Raw genomic sequence first — 22,138 nt, forward strand, 5'->3', positions numbered from 1 at the left:
GTGGGCTTACTGTTCCCCACAGGGTCTGCATGCATCCAGAGCTGCCCCCCAGCAGCTTAAACCTTCCTGTGAAGCATCCTGTGCTGCTGGCAGTGGTGGCAGCAGAGGTGGAGTATGCACTTTGCTGTGTACCTGGTAAATCACAATAGCCTGAGGTACCCCATGCCTCTGCTGAACCTTCCTCTCTGTTTTATGGGATACCCCAAAGATGGTGGCATAGGTGTAGAATGTTTCATCAGATCTGTGCATTTGATGTGGGCTCCATCTGTGTTGGGATCTGGTGGCTGAGAAGGTGACTGACTGACTCACCTCTGGGCTCCCTCTGTTGATCACAATAGCAGCAAAACTTTGGAATACAAGTTAAGGTTCCCTGTCAGCACAGCACAAAGAGCACTGAGACCTCACTGGTATTCCCAGAAGTGTCCCTGTGTGATGTCAGGTTGAAGCATGAGAGTTGTTTGGCAGCAGATGTTAAAAGTGAAATTTTGACTCTTCCTGTTGTCTGAATTATGGGGGAGGTTTAGGCAAAAAAAAAGATTTGTTTTCCTTCTTCCTTACCCAACATCAGAGAGAACAATTCTGAGGGAAAAAAATACTTGTTGTCAAATGTGAAGGGTGTCAACCCTCTGCTTGTGAAATCTGTGTGCACACACTGGTTTGGGTGGGTTTCCTCCTGGAAGTCGCCTGGCACCCCCAGAGCTGCAGAAACCCATTTGGAGTCCCACCACAGTCAGCTGTGCCAGGGTTAATGATTCCAGTAACACTCTGACAAGGGGCCCAGTGCTTGTGTGTGATGCTAAGAGTGAAATGAACAGCAAGCCTTTGGGCAGGCTTGCTACTTATCTGGTTAAAATACAGTGTGAGGGTCAGGAATGTACTTTAAGGTATACATGTAGGCTAGACATGATCTAGAGAATAGTAAAGATCACCTATGCTACCTGTCTTCCCAACCTGTGAGAGCTGTATATGACATTAAAGTTAATGAGCCAGAAATGAGCAGGCATGTCCTTAGAGAGCTGTTCTTTTTTTTTTTTTCCCCTCCATAAAGACTGGTATGAACAGCACTAACATAATATGCACCTCTGTGCTAGTAGTAAATTAATGTCTGAGATGGCAGGAGCTGAAATTTAAAAGAAAGCTTTTAAGTTGTCTGTACCTATTGTCTAAACCCCAGGATATTCTCGTTAGAGGAATATTTTGCTGTGGCATATAATTTAGATTTTTATATATATGTATAAAAAGTATATATATGTGTATATATATAGTGCAAAGGCTGGACAGAGCTGAGAGAAGTTACTCCATTCAGTTTGCTGTGCACAACTTGGAGCAGGACTTGGGGGAAGGGAAGAAGTGAAGACAAACATTAAGCATGGGGAAATATGATCTAAACAGAGCCAGTGCATGAGCACAGAGTATGTGAATAAGGAGGCTGTAAAGCACATGGATTTCACCATATCCTCTTGGAAAATTCCACACTTCTAAGAACTATCTATCTGCACTGATGATGGGAGGCTTCTGCACCAAAGGAGTGATGTCCTGGGTCAAACTTGCCTGAGGAATGTGTCTTCCCTCAAGTCCCCAAACCCATGTCTCTTTGGAGGGTCCCATCTCTCATCTTAGAAACAGCTTTCAAAATTGTTCTGTTTGACTGTGCTGTGGCCCCAGACGGTGGTACTAGGAGAAAGCCTGTTGTGATTCATTAAAACAGTGCTCTCAGGCATCCAGCAAGTACAGCAAGGGAATGGATACATTATCAAAGCTCTGTCTCATCTGCTCTGCAGTGTGGGATATTTGGTGGGATGGAGAGATGAGGCAGTGAGCTAAGAAGCAAGAAAAGCAGTGGGCTGACAGAAGTAAGAGCAGGAAAGCTGTACCTGGGGTTGATGGGAATTTGCTTTCCACATTTGCAGATCTGTGACAGCAACCCACTTACAGGTGCTGGGGCTGAAGCAAACACTGCTGTGAGATGCTTAGGATGGGGAGAGACAGGAGCGGGCAGTAAATATGGGTTACTCTGACACAGAAGAGCACCTGTGACTGATGGAGGGCAGTGACAGCTCAGACTGGGAGCACAGCCAAGAAAGATTTCCCCTGCTCCCTAAATGTTGCCTGCAGTGTGTGAAATATTTTTCACCTGGGAGTAAGGCTGTCTTTTCTGTCGGGAAGCTGGGAAACTTTGGTAAAGGCAAAGCCAAGGTGGAGGCTAAGCAAAGGGCAGTGACTCAGGGAGATGAGATCAGATCACTCCCATGGTATCTCAATGCCCAGGGCCTCTGGCCCATGTCACCCCTGCTGCTCAGCAGCATGGTCAGATATACCTCATGGTGCCAGTGTCTCCTTGGGACACCTCAGTGTCTGGAGAGGAGAAAACTGCCCCCTCATTTGCAAATTGAAGAGGGCTGTACCACCCCCTCCTTCATAGCTCCTGCCCCTCTGCCAGGAGATGTTTGAGGGCAGCTGGCACTGATCTGGTCTCTGTCCTGTCTGACAAACTCTGGCCATCTCCTTTTCCTTTTTCAGGGAGACTCTTGGTGGCCACACATCTATTTGTTTGACAGGCATGGCAATCTGGCCAGTATTGCAGTGTGGGGCTTTTGTGTATTTTTCCTCAATGTCAAGTGTACTGGGTAAATGTTTGGGAATTGAGGAACTTCCCTCCAAACCCTCCCTCTTTGGAAGTGCAAGACTTGAGCACACTGTTTCAGAAATCATCTTTTTACTACAGTAGACCTTGTGGTTCTGTAGTGCTCATATCTATTCAGTTCCTGAAAGGTGCCCAGGAAATTTTATCCTTCAGCATCTGGGTGCATGGCTAGTGTCAAGTCCTGTATGCAAGTGGTGCTCATCTGTCAAATAAAATTGGTAGCCCTGTTCCTCTGGGATAACCTGATTTACCAGAGGGAAGTTATTTTATTTGCAGAGATCCCCATGGCAGGGAGGAATGATGAATCTGATTCCGTGTTCTCAGAAGGCTAATTTATCACTTTATAATACTATATTATAATAAAGAATACTATACTACACTATAATAAAGAATACAGAAAAGATACTTACTGAATGCTAAAAAGACAATAGTGAAAACTTGTGACTCTTTCTAGAGTCTTGACATAGCTTGGCTCTGGTTGGTTATTGAGTCAAAACAACTCACACCAGAATCCAATTAAACAATCTCCAAACACATTCCATATGAGCAAAACTGAGGAGAAGCAAATGAGATAAGAATTGTTTTCCTTTTCTCTGAGGCTCCTCAGCTTTCCAGGAGAAAAATCCTGGGCAAAGGGATTTTTCCAGAGAATGTGAATGCCACAGGAAATTGCTGCTGCAGCAGCACGGGGAACTAAGATGGACTGCTCTGGCTGCAGTGTTATCTTGCTGGAAAGGAACTGGTCTGGAACTTGGTGTGCTGGCTTATCCTTTGTAAATATGCCTTGAGGTTTCAGAGAGATTTATCTATGCCAAGCTCTTAGTCTTGGCTCTGACATTAAGGAGGCCATACTAACATGATTCCACCTGCCAAACAGTTTTTTCTCTGTTTTAAGTGGAAAGGTTTAGATTTGCCTTCTTAGGGGAGTAAAGGGTGGTGTCTGACTCAAAGTTTCCTGAGAACTGGTAGCTAAAAACTAGACTTGGAAGTGAAGTGTATTTGCCCTATCAGCCTGTATCAATGAGTTACAAGCCAGGAAACGTCTGCCTGCCTCCATCTCCTCTGGTTTCAGCACTGCTGTGCACTATATACGTGTCCATGTTTTAAACAGAAGAGAGCAAGCTGTTTTCCCTCTCTGTGTTGCTTATCATAGTCCACATAAATATTGAAATACAAGCATAGGAGTGTATGTGATGAAGCAATGTGGTGTCATGTAACCAAGTGAACCTGGCAGCCATCTGCTGCTAAATGGCTGAAGAACTTCAGCCTGCCCTTACACCAGGTCATTCTGGTGCAACCATTAAAAGATCATGTGAGTAACTTTTGATTTATTAGATGTGCCAAATACCAGTGTTATTTGTAGCTTAAAAGAAACCCTTCTTTCTCCTATCCTCATTTCATGCTGTTTTTGGAAAGAAAACCTCATATTCTAGCACAGTTTGGAAAACATCAGTCAATCCTTACAAAAATAATAGTTCCCCTGAACTAGCAGAGCTGTAAATTGCAGTATTTTGTCAGGCTGCTGTTGCTGATGACTGACTTGTCGTGTTCTAAGCAACTTTAAAAAACTGCTCTGCCATCATGACAACAAATGTGTTGGGGTTTTGGCTCAAAGATGTGATTTCCCCAATGTGTCTTCAGCTGTGCAAATAGAGCAGCTCGGTGTTTGTAATTTAATGCTGTATCACAGAGCAGGGAGGCTTCCTGTTGTGAAAATGTGTGTGGCATTAGGGGAATAACATCCTGGCTGAAACCTTCCGAGAAGTGGGGGTAGGATGGGTTGCTGTGCCTGCTCCTGGTGGCAAGGAGCTAGGCAGAAGGAAACCTGTTCTCAGGGCTCCTGATGTGCCAGTCACCACTTCTCACATCTGGAAAGAGGATGTGCTGCCCAGTGAAGTGACGGCCTCACCTAGCCATGGTGCTCCCCATGCCTTGGGAGATGGACAGAGCTGCAGGGTGAAACCAGGCTGTCAGGATGCTTGTGGTGGTAACAGAACCCTCTGGCCTTCCATAGGGGACTTCATACCTTAAATTCCACTGGAGGAAGAGGGTTAGGAAAGCTTCTGGCAAAGATGAAGGACAGCAATTAATATTCCTCTGAACATTTTTCTTTTCTGTCCTAGAAATGGGCAGCTGGGTGCAAGGGGTGAAACTACTGGCCTGCTAAGGAAAGTGTCATCACATAAAATAACTTGGACTTCCAGTGCAGAGCTAGAATTGAAATGCATGTAGGGTATCTGCTGGGTTTTTTGTCCCTGAAGGTCTGTTGCATGGTTTTCCTTTGGACCATCTGTTTGATACAGAGGCATTTGGTAAGAGAAGAATCACACACAATTCAGGGTGAGGTGCAGCACTTTGTGCAGAGGAGTTTTCCCTCTCCACCTTTTTACAAGTGAGTCTGGCTCTTATATTCTAAATATACCCCTGAGGGAAAGGGAACAGCAGAACCAAGAATTATTTATATCGTTTGAAGGAAGAGGTACTGCAATACTGAGGAAGGAGTCATAGATGTTGGGGGAAAGGAGAGTTGCATAATTTAAGTGTGACAAGTAATTCCCATTAGTGTGGACTCTAATGAGCTCTTTTCTCCAGTTCTAGACTTGTTTGAAGCAAGGGTAAATCATAAATTAATCTACACAGCACTGCTGCTTGCTTTTTTTTTTTTTCAGAGTAGCTCTTCACTGCAAGACAGCATCTTTACCACACTGCAAGTGTTGCTCCCGATTCCTCCCTTCAGAAATAACTTGTGCACAAGTCCCACAGCACAGATGTTTATTGGCTTAAAGAGGGCACAGTAAGTGTTTATTGTACCTGCTGGAACTCTTGCATGCCATGTGACTGTAGGGTCAAAACAGGAACTGAAGGTTGGAGAAGGTTCTCCTGACCACCAAATCCTCCACCAGCCCAAGCTGTAGCTCAAGCTTGCCTGGTTTTCTGGGTCCATTGGCTCTGTAGGTTGCATGCTAAGGTCATGAGAGAAGAAGGGCTTCTGCCTGGCAATAGTTACATTTGCTTGAAGGCTGCACATGACTTTTTTATGGCACAAGAAACGGGACTGTGAAATCCCACACAGATTTTTCATCACAATTTTTCAAGTAGCCATCCTGATGCTGCCAGAAATGTTCTTCTCTTTGCACTTACTGCACCAAGTTGGTTGTCCTATCAAAGAGGGAAGTTCTGTTTCACTGCAATGGAGATGTTCTCCTGATTAGTTTTTCTCTCATGGTAGATTTTATTCCCTTTGCTTAAAAGTAGCTTAACAAGAAATTACAAGCTACTGCTAGTTACAAGCTAGTGCTGGGTTAAGATGAGTGGCGTGAAATTTTGATTGCGTTTTTCCCCAGAATATCTTGTGCTTAATGTTGGGCCTCAGATTTCTTCCTTTTTATGCTCCAAATAGCCTGTCATGTTTGTATGTGGACTGAGAGGCCCCCAAGAAGAATCTGTAACATTGCCATAACTAAAACCTTACAAAGTCAAAAGCAGATCAGAATATCCTTGAAGTAGAGACTGCCTGTACTGGCTGGAAGCTGTGTTTTAGCATCTACATTTCCTTGCAAGAGCCAGCTCTTTGTATGCATGGTTTTTTTTTTTTGGATGCAGAATGAATGCTCTCACAGACCAACAAGGATCAGTTGCTATTTCCTTCTCAAGACCTGTACAGGGTTTGATCTATGCTGGCTGCACTCTCTGCTCTCCCTTAATTTAGTAGCACTGTTTATGTAATTGCTGCTTTTCTGATTAAAGTGCATGAGTACAAGCTGAAGGTTTGACACAGGCAGCCAAAGTTTTTAATTGCCTTTAGCTCATTTCTAGCTGTGGCACATCTCTTTGAATGCAGCTGACTCACAGGAAAGTCTGGGAGAGAAACAATAGCCTTTTTATTTATGCTTTTTCTCTTGCAAAATTGCTCTGTGAATTTTTATCACCTAATGGTTTCTCTGACACCTTTTAAAACTGTTCAGCTTCTCACCAAGAGACCATTTTATATGAGACTTGGGCCAGTAAACCATTTCTGTGATGTGGGAAGTGCTGTGCTTCCTTCACAGAGCAATCCATTTTGAAATTAGCTGGGCCTGCCTGCGCAAGAGGAACTCACAGTTGCTTGGCTGCTAGTCCTGAATGGACCTATTAAATGCCATATTTCTGTAAAAAAAACCCAGCAAAAGTCTATTGCTGACTAGCAGGTCCTGAAATTCATGCATGTCAAGGGTAGCATAAATAATTTCAGCGTGCAGTTTTGGAGACAATAGTGGTTTCTGGCTTAGTAAATACTAACTTACATCCAGTCTATTGAAAAAAGTGATTATATAAGGTAGAAATCAGCTGGGGCTTCAGCAGAGCTTGGAGGAACAGGCTCCTTTTCCATTCAAAATGCCTTTTAAAATTCAAAGCACTTAGTGATGTAGATGTTAGCTGACTTATCATGTCCTAAGCTGTGTCCAGCCATGTTTTGCTTCTCTCAGGTGGTCCCAAAGCACAGACAGATTGAAGCTCCAGCTCTTTTCACTTCCTTGTCTAAGGCATCTCACAGAAATGCTCTCGTCCAATATTACCCCCTTTGTGTACAAGGGTGACGGGTCATTGCTGCTGCCTCTGACCAGCCAGGTGGAATTATGCTACATTTAAGGACTTTGAATGTGAGTCTGGAAATCAGTGTGTTATGGATAGGTGTCTGCTCACTACAGCAAATTATAATGGCAGGCTCCTGGCCTGAATTCCTTTGTGAATGTCCCTCTATTCTCCCAGCAGAGAGACATTTGCATTTACATCTTTTCTCTCAGAAAATACAGCTCCTGTGAAAAGCCTGAGGAGCTCTATCTATCACTCCCTTCTCTAGCTCAGGTGGAATTCAGTACATTTTTTTCCTCCAAGGTAAAAACATGACAATTAGCAGAAGTATAGCGGTATCCTGCTCCTCCCTTGTAACTCCCTGGGAGATCTGCTCACAGGTGACCTGGGTGGAAATATCCACCTGGCCACTACCAGTCAGAAAACTGGGGACTGCTGGAGCCTGGTTTGTCTGTGGGAGCCTTTCTAAATGGTGAGGCAGGAGGAAAAACGCACTCACCCAGCTTGCAAGAGGGAAAGCAGAGATGATAACTTCTAAAAAGATACAACAGACTCAGTTATACCACATATTTCTCAGACTAGAAAACCATGATTTACTTGCTTGAGGGTTTTTCTTGTCCACCTTTGTTTTTACTAAGCTCCTCTTTCTTTATTCCTGACCTGTGACAGCTGAAAGAGTTTTCCTGGGAGAGAGAAGATGAGTGTGGGCATGCATGTGGTGAGGAGCTGGGGCATAGCTGTTGTGCCAGCTTGTTGTGTGGAAGATGCTGGACAGTTTAGGTTCAGTCTGGACCACCCTTGTCTTGTGGTCTCCACACAAGGCTGTGAAGCCAAGCAGGTCCTGGCACTTTTTTTTCCCCCATCAGCTCTTCCGTCCCATTTGACCAAAGGGAAGTGAGAGCTGCAGGGTTCCCTAAAGTTGAGATTTTTATTTCCCAGAGTTACAAGCAATAGCAGAGAGTCCTTAGGGGCAAAGGCCACATTGCTGATTTATGTGACAGGCTGCAGACCTCACTGTGCTTGTACCTCTGGGTACAGAGGGATACCTTGGCAGATCTTGCTGCCCTTTGCCTGCTCTTGCTCCTCATTTTCCAGCTGAAATCTGTGCCTGGCTTCCAGATGCTGCTGGGTATTGGGAGAATCTGTCAGGCACAGGAAGGAAAATCAGTCATGGAATGGTTTGGAAACATTAAAGCTCCACCTTGTTCCACCCCTCTGCCATGGGCAGGGGTGCTTTCCACTAGACCAGATTGCTCAAAGCCCCATTCAACCTGGCCTTGAACATTCCAGGGATGGGGCATCCATAGCTCCCCTGGGCAGCCTGTGCCAGGGCCTCACCACCCTCTCCATAAATGTGCTTTCATGGCTGGTGGCGTGGTGTTCTGCCAACTCGGACATCTGCAGTCCCTCTTTAGGGCAGCTTTGCTCCCAAGCAGTGCCAGGTGAGGATGTGCTTGTTTATCAAGTGGTGTTTACACCTCAGATTCCGACTGGGGTTGGGCAGTCACAGATGCAAGCTTGGCACATCGGATCACGGCCCTAATTGTGAAGGTGGGTGCTTTTAGGTGTGCCCTTAACTAAGAGATGCTTCAGCTCAGGTTACTAATGCTGGTCCTTGGGCTTCCCGCAGCTGTTTCCTCGCTTTCCTCTGCTGCCACCGCGTGGGCACGTCTCGGTGTTCATTTAAGGCTTGTGTTAATCTCTCAGAGGAATACCCTCCATCCTTGACTGTGCTGCAGTTTTCAGCAGTGCACAACACGCTTCTTCGTTTGCCATGGAATTCAGCAGGGGTGCAGTCTGACACGCTAAAATGACGTGTAAAATCCATCATGTTTTTCTTTCCCATTTTTCTCCTGAAAGACTTGCAGGAGGTGTACATTTTTCACCTCTAGAAAAGGTTATGTTGAAGTAACTAAGTGTGCCTGGCAAGTTACAAAACTCAGAAGTTTCACGGGCATCTCAATCAAAAACCAGGCTCAAGCCACAGCAGAACTTATCCAAAGGGCTGTTCCTGGGGCTGTTATACAAAGAAGACTCTGTGGTACTGCGGGCTCATTGAGTGGCTTTTATGTGCCATACATTCAGATCTGAAAATTGCACTTGGGACTCAACACCATTTATCCTCTTCTGGAAATGTTTTGTGAGCAGGACTCCATTGAAACTACCAAAGTGGAGTTCTGGAGGGGAAGAGAGACTGCTGGATGGTGCAGCTTGTGCAGATCCATGATAGAACATCTTTGGAGCAGCAGTGGGACCTGGATCCTGCTCACACTGGGGCTTAATCAGGCCAGAGCCAAGTGGATAACTCTACTTGAAACTGGACACAGACAAGGATGATCTAATTTTAGATTGAACTGTAACTTATTTTCCTATATCTGTCCATCAATAACTTTATTGTTTCATCTTTTGTAACCTGCTGCTATATAAAAAAAGCAGCATAGAGATGCAACTCTGTTAGAAGTGATGCATTATGCAGGCCCTGCAAATTTAGCTTTTGTGAGGTTAATTTGTATCAATATTGCACATGAACAAACCACTCACGAGGTCCTCACGTTGCCAATTGGCTGGGCTTCAGGACAGAACTCTTTCCTTCTGCCATCAAATATTGCAAGGAATGAAAATTTGGGGTGAGGGGCTGATTTTCTCACCTGTCCCCTTTCAGTCCAGGGATAGTTGCTGGAAGTAAACACTTGAGAGTGCTTTCTTTCTCTTTCTCAGAGAAAATCCTTGTGAATGGCTGAGGCACATTTGGTCATTTTGCAGTCTTGTTAGAAGGGAAAAAGGTTTATATGAAACACAGGCTTTCATGCAACAGATGCAGCTCTAGGTGTAGGGAAAACTGTGCTGAGTCCAGTTTTCCAGAGTCATAGGTCAGCTGCCAGGGCAGATTACAGCTAGATTCAGTCCTTGACCTTAGCTATGTAGCAGGATGTTCGGTGTGGTTACAATATCTAAACCAATAACTAAATATCATGTCATTTTATCTGTTACAATAGCTCTGACAGAAGAAGTTTGGCCCCGGGGCTGTGAAGCCCTGGTGGCTGTATGATAAAGAATTGCTGTTCAGCCACAGAGAATCAAGAATGATTTTCCATTTCCTCTCTCTTTCCTCCCTCTACTGGCTGACAGAGTAAGATCATAAAGCATTCAGAGCTTTCTTTTGGTTTTCAGAGACATCCTAATTTAAAATTCATCCAAACTTTCAGCTTTGACTCATCTTGAAGGTAGAATTAAAGGAGCCAACACAGCTGCATTAAACACCTACACAAGGTGGAGCACAACATGCTGTTCTGGGGCTAACTTTGGTTTCAGCCCTTGTCTGGCAACTGTCACAGAAATATTCTGAAAAGCTCATTGCCTTAGAAAATTCCCTGAGAGTGAGTCTGGGACATCTGGCTGCCTGGGGCCAGGCTGACCATTGTCAGCACTGCAGGACCACTGGGGTGTGAAGGCCCCCCTGGAAGTCTCCATTCCAACCTCTGCTCAGGGCAGGGACACCTGAACCAGGTTGTAAAGGGATGTTTCTAGTGAGGTTTTGAATATCTCCAAGGATGGAGACTCCACAACTCTGGGCGTCCTGTTCCTGTGTCCTGTTTTACTATTGTGGTAAAAAAAAAAGCTTTTTCTTATGCTTCATTGGAATTTTCTGTTTGTGTCCATTGCTTCTCATCCTTTCAGTTGAGCATGCCAAAGGGAAACCTCACAAATATTGGTGTTAAATGCTTTTTGCATTTTGCTTCTGCACCCTGGAGTTTCAGCCTTTTCCTTCTAGATTGCCTACTGCTTTATATCTTCTGAGAAGCATCTCTGGTTATAAAATGAGATGATATAGCAGCAAACACTTTTTCAAGTCTGCTTCTGCTGAAAGAAAGCCTGTCCAGCTGCATTAAGAGAAATATGAGCCTCTTAAAGCTGCTCACCCCTCAGACAGAAGGAAGCTGTATTCTGTTCTGCCTTAGACAATTTAGAGCAGCCATTTCAAAAGCAGCCTTTAGCATCTTGAAAGCAAACACGCTCTCAGCAAGGCTTCTTAAGAAAAAAAAGGACCCCCATAAAAAGCATGAGTAAAAGATATTCTGTTAAAACAGCTGGCAAAATAATGGGAGGTGTCCTGGACTAGAGTTAAATTTTGCTGTATTTTTGACTATTGAAACCTCAGTGCAACTTCAGTGGGGTTTGTCTCTCTCCTGGACTGTGGGGGAATAATTTGGAACAGTCCTGCTTTAGATTTAGTACACTTTTTATCCTGATGCTGAGAAAAGCAATCTTTAACCATTTCTTTCACGCTCAGGAGGGCATTTTGTCTTTCTTCCCAGCTTCTTGGAGGGTTTTTGTCTCTGTCAGACAAAATGTTTCACGGTTTTTCTTCTGAGAGACTCAGAAGTATCCCATGTGTTGTGCTAAGATGGAATTCTCTGTCTTGCAGGTTCACCCCACTACTGAAAGCAGTTTTGTGGTCATAACCTACAACACCTTTGGCAATGTTTTATATGGCCTAGCACCTAGCACTCTACTCCTCTCCTTCTCACCCAGCTGCAGTTTTTTACAGGATAATAGTGCTGCCTCTGTAGATCACAACAAATCCTGTGTTTGGAGTAGGAATATCCCATGCAGGCTACACAACTGTTTGGGACTGGCATAATTTTCACCAGTGCAATACTTGTTGCTCTGAGGTACTTTTTAAATTTCTGCAGAGGTTTGTGGGGGGACAGTTCAATCACCCCCTTGTCAAGAGAAAAATTAAATCTCTTGGTTCTGATCTGAAATGTTTGCAGTGAAGTGCTGCCAGTATATAATTATTCATAAGAATATAGTGGATATTCGTAAGCAGTGATAAATTTGTTGACCTTCTTTCCTGGTCAAGTATGAAATGTAACTGCAATGTAACAGCAAGGCAGAGGGCCCCTGAAACCCTGTTTATTCTGCAGTGCCTGTTATGGCTTCAGAAAGTTGAATCCTTTGGAAATCTTTGCAGAAAAAGGAATACAAAGGATTTTAAGCTGCAGCAGTCTGTAAGATGACATGAGATGAAAAATGCCAAAGTTCTATACAAAGCTTTCAGGTTCATTTCTCTCCAAGCACTTCATCCATCAGATGATGAGCTCAGAAGTTATGGACTGCCATGTTTAACATTGGAGAAGGAATCCCTGGAGAGCTAAACAAAAGCCATGACTGTTTCTTACCTATACAAGAGAATATGAAATACTGTGTTTTCCACTCATAGGGCTGGTGTGTTTCACTTGTGCTGGCTTCCCAAGAGATCCAAGGGTATAATGAATTGTACTGGAAAAGCAAATTTGTCATTTTGTTGCAATGCCCAGGTTCAAAGTCTGGAATATCAGATTTTGCTGGGAAAAGTGATGAAAACCTCACTGTTTCTGGAAAGCATTGCACCAAGGTGTGGCAGCCATGGGAAATTCACTCTCCCTTGTGTGGGACTTAGGAAGTCATTTCAATCAGCTCAGCAATAACCTCTGCCTTTTCTTTCTGTTTCTAGAGGTATGGCCCTCTGAGTCAAGCAAACCTGATTTGTGCTTCTTCAGGGTAAAAACTCTTTGCTTTCCCAGTCCCCATCAAGCTGTCCATCCACTTGAGAAATGTGGGAAGAGAGGCTGTCATTGAAGACAGGTAAAAAAGCTGCTCAGGACCTCAGCCTTCTCCTGATCTATTGTTACCAGTTTTCCAGCATTGTTTGTTTGGCAGACAGGGCTTGATATCAGTGAACAATTGTCCATAGCCTTACTCAATGCATTGTTCCTTTGAATTTAGAGAACTTCATTTGTTTTCAGATGGTCCCTTTTCCTAAAAAGGCAGAATATCTTTTTCTTAAAAAAAACCCAATCCACCCAACTTCCCATGAGCAGTTTCCCAAGCCTGCTGGGAGCAGGTGGTGGTTGCACCCTCAAGGCTGCCGTGGGAGCTGCATTTAACTGTGGGTTGTGATCATTGCTGACACATCCATGGAGCAAGAAGTTTTGTGTGTGGTAAAATACCTCTGCATACTAGATTTTCTAGTGCTGTTAAACTGCTTTAGAGCATTGGCTTTGACTTTGTTATTAGTAGAAAATGAGTGAATGAGGAGTTTGAGCACTTTTCTTGAAGACTTGTTTACAATTCTTTAAATCCTAACTGCACCATAATTTGTGCAAAGAGGGCCCTGCCTAAGTGGTGGCAGCACAGTCTTCCATCTCTGCATTTATTTGAAGAGTTTGGCTTAGGAATAGTAAGACAGAGTTGCTACCACTGCTGTGATGTTCTGAGAACCTGCCAAGCCAGCCCACTAAAGCCCACGATTTCTCCCAGACCAAAGCTGTCCGCAGCTAAGACTCTGGCTGCCCTTGGAGCCTGAAACTGGTTTAAGGGAAGGCTCCTACACACAGACACATTTTTGATGCACTGTATTAGGAATCTTAGTGAGCCATAGGATTTGAGCTGCCTTAGACTTGGAAATAAGTCCCTGTTGTAGAAGTTTTCAGCAAATTACTGAAGTTCTGCTGAGATCCAGCTTGTCAGTAGCAGCTTCCCATCCATCCTGGGAAACTGGGCACAGTTTTTTTTCCCTGGAGAGATGCTCCAGCAGCACTTGGAAGTGAATGTTGGGGATTATTCCATAGAAAAGGTTAAATCTGTGATCACTGCCAGGCTCTTGGCAGCACTGGATTCCCAGCTACAGGGAGTGGAGCCACCAAAATTGCCCCTTCCAGTGCAGCAGCTGCTTTGTGTCAGTACCTATAACCTGGGATTTATCCTGATTGTCTCTGGAGTTGTTGAAGTTCTGGAGTATGGAAAACAGACCAGACAGTAGATTGAACACTTGTGTCATCTGATGGTTTTTGGGAAGGGCACAGCAACCGGCTGTTTAGGGAGAGGAGCCACTGCTTCCTAATGATGTATGGGAAAGGCAGCTCAGAGGACATGGCTTGGGAACTGCAAGCTGAGAAATGGCTCAAATCCACCTTAAACTCCTGCAATAATCCTGTTCCAACCCTCTGCCATGGTCAGGGACCCCCTCCTGGGATGTCTATGGAATATGCTCTGTGCCAGGCTGGTGAAACAGGTGGGGTTTTCTCCCTGAGCCCAATCCCAGGCAAGAATGGGATTTCCATGGGAAGAAGCCTGTGAGCTGCATTGCTAGAACTGGGAGGCTCCATGGCTGCAAATGTTTCCAGTACTGCTCTTTGGTTCTTTCCAGAACTGGGCATGATGATGTTTCTCCCCAGAGGGAGGTGGTTTTCCCTGCATTGTTGGGATTATACACCAGGTGTTTAAGGGCTCTGTTGTCTCTTTCCCCTGAATGGAAGAGTGAGGAAATGGGGGTACTTCTGACTTGTCACAGAGATGTGGGAACACCCCAGTTCCAGTGAGGAATGTGGTACCCGGCTCATGGTGTGTGCCCTGAGATGGTCTTGCCTGATGTTTATTCTTTAGAGCCCATTGGAGTGCTGGCCTGGATTTGGGAGGAGCCAATTAGCGTGGAGCTGTGAGATTTTTCCTGTCAGAAATCCGTGATGGGGATGTTCTTCCTGGCTGTCCCAAAGGGAAGGAACAGCTTTGAAGTTGTTGCAGCCACATGCTGTGGATGCATCCCCTGAAGATCAGTTCAGGATTGTCCATCTGATTCTGCCCCTGACCCATGGCTTGCAGGGAGTCTCCTGGTGTTGTGGATATACCCAGGAGAAGATATTCCAGCATGTGCTTTTTAAGCCAGGAGTTCCAAACCCAGTAACTCAGTCACATTCTGTGTGAGCTGTCCCAATGGTGGGATGGGAGAGGGAACACCCCCACACTGCTGTCTGAGACATTGCTGCTTGGGAATTGGAACCAGCTGGGCATTTTAGAGCACCAAGGCCACAAGGTCAGCCTTGACCTGCATCCCCAGGGAATGCTGAGGCATCCCATGCCTGTGGCACTCTGTAACACAACCCTGATGTGGAGCAAAAAGAGGAAGGGGGAAATTTGGGGTTAATGGGAGGAGTGGAATTAGGATTTCTGGAATGGCATTGGGAAAGGTGCTGATGATATGGAATTATGGGGTAGTTTGGCTTGGAAGGGACCAAAAAGACCCTCTGGACTCTGTTATCTCATCCTATGGCAAAGAACACATCCAAAACTGCCTCCTCACCTTCATGGAATGGGAATGGCTTTTGGGAGCTCTGGCAGGAGCAGCTGGAGACCAGGTAAGAATAGAATTGGGATTGTTTTGGCTGCTGTTGGATGTTGTTTTTTCATTTCAAGGTGTTCCTCTGATTGACGTTTTCACAGTAGATTTCTAGGCCTCATTTGAGGGCAATTCCAAGAATTTGGAAGTAGTTGGAGAAGAGTGAGGGAAAAAAGGTGACCCTGATCCATTTCTAGTAATTCCAAACTTCTCCCACAACACCATTTTGGGGGAAAGCTGGTTAAATTAAAAGATAGAGAGGAACGAGTGTTATAAACCCTTCTGGCTCTCTGACAGAGCAAAGCTTCCAGTAATCCCAGTAGATCTCTCAGAGAAACTGTGGGAGGATTTTCAGGAAAGGAAAACAAGGACAAAAATGAGAGAATAGGCGTCCACTTAATAATGATTTGATGGGTATAGGAATGATTCCTATATGTTTGATGCCCCTCTACATATTTCTGGAATAATTTTAAAGTATTCCTTAAAAAAATAATTTAAATTTGGGATTTCAATTTTTAAAGGAAATGATGCAAAATAAATACAGGGTGAGATCATGGAGTCATCCTGGAATCGAGGAACAGTTTGGGTAGGAACCTTTAAGGATCACTTCATTTCATCCCCTGCCATTCCACCCACTAGCCCAGGGTGCTCCAATCCCCATCTGGCATGGCCTTGGACATTTCCAGGGATGGGGCAGCCATGATTTCTCTGGGTTTATGGGCACAAGGGGGAAATTTTCAGTAGGAACTTAGATGTTTTCTTTGCTCTGCCCAGCCCCAACAGGCCTTTGGGGGGCAGAACGTGTGGGAATAGGAGCTTTGTTCACTGCTTCAGGGTAGTCTCTGATGGTTACAAACAACCCTCCCTGCCAATATCTCAAATTCATGAGAATCAAGGCTTAAGTTGCTGTGGGAGGGGAATTCCTGGAATTCCTTTAATTCATTTTACCACAGTTAAACATAAATCACCATACTGTATTTTTTCCGTATAAAAAGCTACACTTGTAATCAAAATCCTAAAATTGCCACAAACATAACCATACAGTCCCAAGAATCAAATTACCACAGTGTGGGGGAAGAGCTACACAAACCTCCCATATCTTAAATTTATAAGAGTCAACTATAACAAGCTGTGTCTATTACAGCTCTAACAGAGTAACTTTGCAAACTCTACAAGGAGAAGGATCACAAAGGCATTGTGTTACAGCATCCGTCTCTTGTCTCCTGAGTCTCACAGGTAAAGGATCACTTAATACCCGAAAACAGAGTGTTGGTGAGAGACTGGTCATACTCAAACACCAGCTGTCACAGGGAATACTCTTCCCTGTGAAAGTTTACATACAAGCTCACTGGGAAAGGCGGTATCTCTTAAAGTGCCCACTTTTCTCAACACCACACTTTAGCATCCACCCACATCAGCTTCCTCTGGCCTTCACACACTCTGGACACAATCAAATAACAGCACACAGTAAAATAATTAATTGGATCCAGTAATCTACTGGATTTACCAACTCCCAGGAGTCAAGCCCGAACCACTGAGGCAGTGGAATCCCCTCAGTTCATCTAGCCATGGTTAAAACACGTACAGTCTACACAAACACATTAAAATATGCTAGGTGTCGTTGCCCACTCTTCTCCACTTGCTCTGCTTCCAAGCAGCTGCCTCTCTGGGGCCCACTTGGCCACCTCAGATGCTGGTAGAGCCTCCTGCCCTGCACCAAGGGTAAGCTCACTCGCTCGCTCCCCCTTTCATACAACCGAGCCTGTCGGAATGCAGGACACCCCTCTGGGTGCCCTGGGTGACATGTGCCCCTGGCAGAGGCCTGGGGAGTCCTGGCAGGAAGACAAAGACACTTGGGATTTCGATCTTAACCCATGGAGCAAATTACCAACCTTGTACGAAGAATCACAAGTTACAGAAGTTTAAGTAGAGCAGTAATGAATTAATCACTGGCTGAAAAAGTAGAGCTTTGGGGATTTTACTGTAGGGGGTCTAAGAGGCAAGCTGGAGGGACATGGGCATTATCCTATTCTTCTTCCTCCTTCCTAGCCTCCATCTTCTTGGTGATGGTGGCACATTTTGATTGGTTTAGAATGGAAGTAGACAGTCTAGCATAGGCGATAGGTATTGGAAAATAATGATAAATAAAGCACCTGCATCTGAGGTGGCCAAGTAGTTCATAGTATAAAATGTAGACAGCAGCCCAGGGGTGGGTGATGTGTCCTTGACAGACCTGCAGAGCAGACCTCTGCAGGTCTGAGAAAAAAGATTTTAGATAATAAATAATAAACAACCTTGTGAACCAGAACCAAAGAATCCCGACTCTTTCTTCGACCATTGGGCTGGGAAGAAGTGACACTCGGGTCATCCCGACAGTAGGAAACCTGGGATGAGCCCACCAAGCCACTCGCTCACACAACTACAAACCACAATAACCATGTCCACGCACTACAATCTCACAATAGTAGCAATAAGGTGCAGACTCACTCGGCTCACAATAGCAGCAATAAGGTGCAGATTCACTCAGCTCACCCCCAGAGCCGCTAGCCATCATGCAATCAAAGAGTGACCCCTCCCCAGTTGCCCTACAGACCAGGGGACCCTTCTGCCTCTGGCTGCGCTCAGCCGATGGCTGCTAGCAAAACCTCAAACTTTTAATCACACAGGGACAAGGCACTCAGACATCTCTGAGCAGCTTATCAGCAGCGCTATTCCTTCCCCGACAGGGCCCTTCTAAGGATACATACCCATTTTATCCTCACACCAGCAGGTCGTTGTTTGTCTCCACAGGGGGCAAGCAGAGGCATGGAGCTCCTCCAGGGAAGATCCTAGGTCTGCCCCCTGCCCTGCTCCTGCAGGAACAGAGGCTTTCCTGGCTGGCTCACCACAAATGATTTGCAGAAAAAAAACTCCACAACTTGTAAAAGTTGTAAAGCCAGTATATTTTATTTCAGCACTGGACGCATGCTCCCCAAGGACATGCTTATCCTCCAAAAATTCCTCAGTCTACTTTATCCCCTAACCTGTTGCATATGCATACAAGACACATGCATATGTATTGTACTGTCTTATTCATTTTTATGAGCCTGTGCATTTCTTCAGTCACATAGTTATAATGTAGTGTTTGTAACCCAGATTCGGTTTTTCTGTCTGCTTCAGCCTCAAGGTCAGTGGGGCCTTTTCTTATTTCTCTTCAGCTTGGATGCTTGTATTCCTTTCTAAGTAACCTTGAACCTCGTTTGTTCTCTCTGCAGGTCTTCTTGTGGGCACACAAGTTAACAGATCAAACAAGCAGATGCCAGCTACATCCAAAATTGGTTTCTACCCAGAGCTAAATTTCCAACCCCCTGTTTGAGTGCCCAGCACATGGATGACCATCCAGAGGGTCCTGCCAGTCTGTCTGTGCTGCCCAGGTTTGGGATGAGCAGGTTGGTGACTTCCCTGTGTTTGCTCCACAGGATGAAGAAGCCAACCCTGCTGAGGAGGGAGATGAGCATGTGTGGGAGGATGGAGACAGTGGTCACCAAAAGCTGGGGAAGGCAGAGGTTGCCTTCCAAGGAGAGGGACGTGTCTGTCCTGTTGGAATTTGGGCTGTGAGACCAAAGGAAAAAAAGGTTAGATTTTAATTTCTTACTCAGGTTCTGATGTGCCATTGAAGAGATTTCTAAAAAGCTCATTATCCTTGATGGGACCTCAGAAAAACAGTAACTGAAGCTTTCTAAAATGTCCTGAACCTGCCTGCAAGTATCCACATGGAGCTGCCAATGTATGTTTTTGAGTAGAGCTGTGATAAGGCCACATGGAACTGGGCCGGAATTGTGGCCACTTTTCATGAGAAAATAAACCTTATACCCCCAGTCTCGGGGTCAGGTGAGAGGTGTCTTTGAAGCTCCAAGGGCAGTGAGAGTCCTTGTTGCTGGCAGCTTTGGCTTCAGAGAAATCCTGTGAAATAGGGAAATTTAGGAGGCAGCAATCCACTGTCAGCTAGAGTGACTGGATGTGAATGGTGGATATTTTCCGTGGGGGAAAAAAACCTCATTCCCCCAGTGTGTCAGGGTCAGCTCACAGGTGGTGTTTTTGGGGCTCCAAGGGCAGTTAGAGTGCTATTTGCTGGAAGGTTTTTGGGAGAAATCCTGTGACATTCAGGAATTTAGGAGATGGCACCCCACTGCTGGCCGTTGTGACTGGAAGTGAATGGTGGCCATTAGTCTTGGGGGAAAAACCTCATTTCCCCAGTGTCTCAGGGTCTACTCAGAAGTGGCATTTGGGGCTCCAAGAGTAGTCAGACTGCCAGTTGGAAGCATCTTTAGTCTTGGAGAACTTGTGCAATGCCAGCAATTTTAGGAGGCTGAACCCCACGATCAACCGGCTGCGACAGGAGATGATAAATGCTCATTTTCCATAGGAAAAAAAACCTTGTTCCCACAGTGGCCTAGGGTCAGGTCACAGGTGGTATTTGGGTCTCCAAGGGCAGCCAGAGTCCTACTTGCAGGCAAGATTAGTTTGGGAGAAATCCTGTGATGTTTGCAAATTTTTAGGTTGGCACCCTACTATCGTCCAGGGTGAGTGGCCACAAACGGAGGCCATTTTCCATGGGAAAAAGAAGTCATTTCCCCAGGATCTGGGTATCAGCTCAGAGGTGGCATTTGGGGCTGTAAGGGCGTGCAGGATCCTCGCTTCTTTTAGCTTCAGTTTTGGAGAAATCCAGAGAAGTTAGCAAATTTTTAGGTTGGCATCGCAATGTCAGCCATCATGAATGGCTGCAAACAGATGCTGTTTTCCATGGGAGAAAGAAGTAATTTCCCCATGGTCTGTGTATCAGCTCAGAGGGGACATTTGTGGCTGTAAGGTAATGCTCGGTCCTAGTTTCTCCATTTTATTTTTTGAGCAATCCAGCGAAGTTCGCAAATTTTTAGGTTGGCATCCCACTGTCATCCAGTGCAAGCGGCTGCAAATGGAGGTCACTTTCCATGGGAAAAAGAAGTAATTTCCTCTGGGTCTGGGTATCAGCTCAGAAATGGCATTTGGGGCTGTAAAGGTGTCCAGGGTCCTAATTTCTGGCGTCTTTAGTTTTGGAGAAATCCAGCGAAGTTTGCAAATTTTTAGGTTGGCACCCCAATGTTGGCCGTTACAAGTGGCCACAAAAGGAGGTCATTTTCCATGGGAAAAATAAGTCATTTCCTCAGGGTCTGGGTATCAACTCAGAGGTGGCATTTGAGGCTGTAATGGCATGCAGGGTGCTGGTTGCTGGCGGCTTTGGTTTTGCAAATATAGGAGGCTGCCTCTTGCTGTTGGTTGGTGAGACAGGATGAGAATAATGGTCAGTTTCCATAGGAAATAGACCTCGTTCCCACAGTGTCCTGTGGTCAGGTCACAGGTAGTGTTTGGGGCTTCAAAGTCAGTCAGAGTTGTGGGAAATAGTAAAGGGAAAAAGCTTTTTAGAAACTTGGGAAACATGGTCTTTAGAAACAGAAAGAGTAGAGAAACGAATTCTTAGTTTTAGTTGTTTAGTTTGAAGGTAGAAAAAGTTACGATAGTATAGTAAGCAAGGATATGAAAGAATAGTTTGAGTTTTAGGCTTGGTCAAGGTAGATTTTAAGATTGTAGAAAAATGTGTTTAGCAAGAGAGCAGAAGGCTTTAAGTTTAATAATGGTGTATTGTTAATAGAAAGAAGTAAGTATTGTGTGAAGTAAGTGCATGTGTATTTTAGTAACTGGTTAAAACAACTGTCTGTAAGCTTTAGTAAAAAGTTATTGATTAAAAAGTTTTTAAGATGCTCTGTAACAAAGTAATCTTTGGCTGTTGTTGGGTGTATGTGAGCTTTGTTATTTTTTATTGTCTCAACTATGTAATGAGGTTGACATTGCAAATAAAGTTTAAGGAACTAGCAGTCTTGTTTTGTTTGTGAGGGGGAAAAAACTATGCCAACACAATGGTGCCCCTTCATAATCCTTAGTATAAAACCCTGTCACATCATGATACCAAAAAAACCTCAAACAAACAATAAAAGATAGCAACCTGGCTTCTCCTTATTTTGAAAATGTAGTGAAAAGTATTTTTAGTTGTTATAGCCTTATCCCAACAGATTATCATAATGTAACCGCTCTGATTTTCCCTAATTCACAATACATTTTATAGAATAAAAAAACTTCTCAACAAGTTATTTGAAAAATATGTGAATAGTCCTTATACTCATGTCACTATTACTCAATTAACTAACAAAAATCCATATGACAAAACCAAAGACCAAACAACTAACCTACCTAAACCTGTACTTACAGATATTAAAAATACTACAAGAAAAACGTTATTCATTATTGAACCAACAAATAGTCATGTAACTGCTTACTCTACAATAATACAAAGTGAGTAAAAAAAAACCTACAGTACTTTTTAAAATCAACTAACACAAGCTGTTAAAAAACAGTGTCCAAACAAATAAACCCCTACATTCCTAAAAACCTTACTTTTACTAATAAAAATGAAGAATATCGAAAAGTTATTCTAACTTTATCTAACCAACCTCCAAATGTTCTTCAAAGACTTTCGGCTTATAATAAACACCCCACAACACTTTACTAAAATATGAATGAATACTTTTAGAGAACAGAATCTCAAGAAAAATAAAGACAAAAGCCAACAGAAAGAAGACAAGCAAGTAATGTGAAGCAGGTGTACATTTACTTTTAGTAACTGGCTAAAACAACTGTTTGTAAGCTTTAGCAATATGCTGTTGGATAAAAAGTTTTTAAGATGCTCTGTA

The sequence above is a fragment of the Passer domesticus genome, chromosome 5, assembly GCF_036417665.1.
Source record: "Passer domesticus isolate bPasDom1 chromosome 5, bPasDom1.hap1, whole genome shotgun sequence".
Lineage (NCBI taxonomy): Eukaryota > Metazoa > Chordata > Aves > Passeriformes > Passeridae > Passer > Passer domesticus.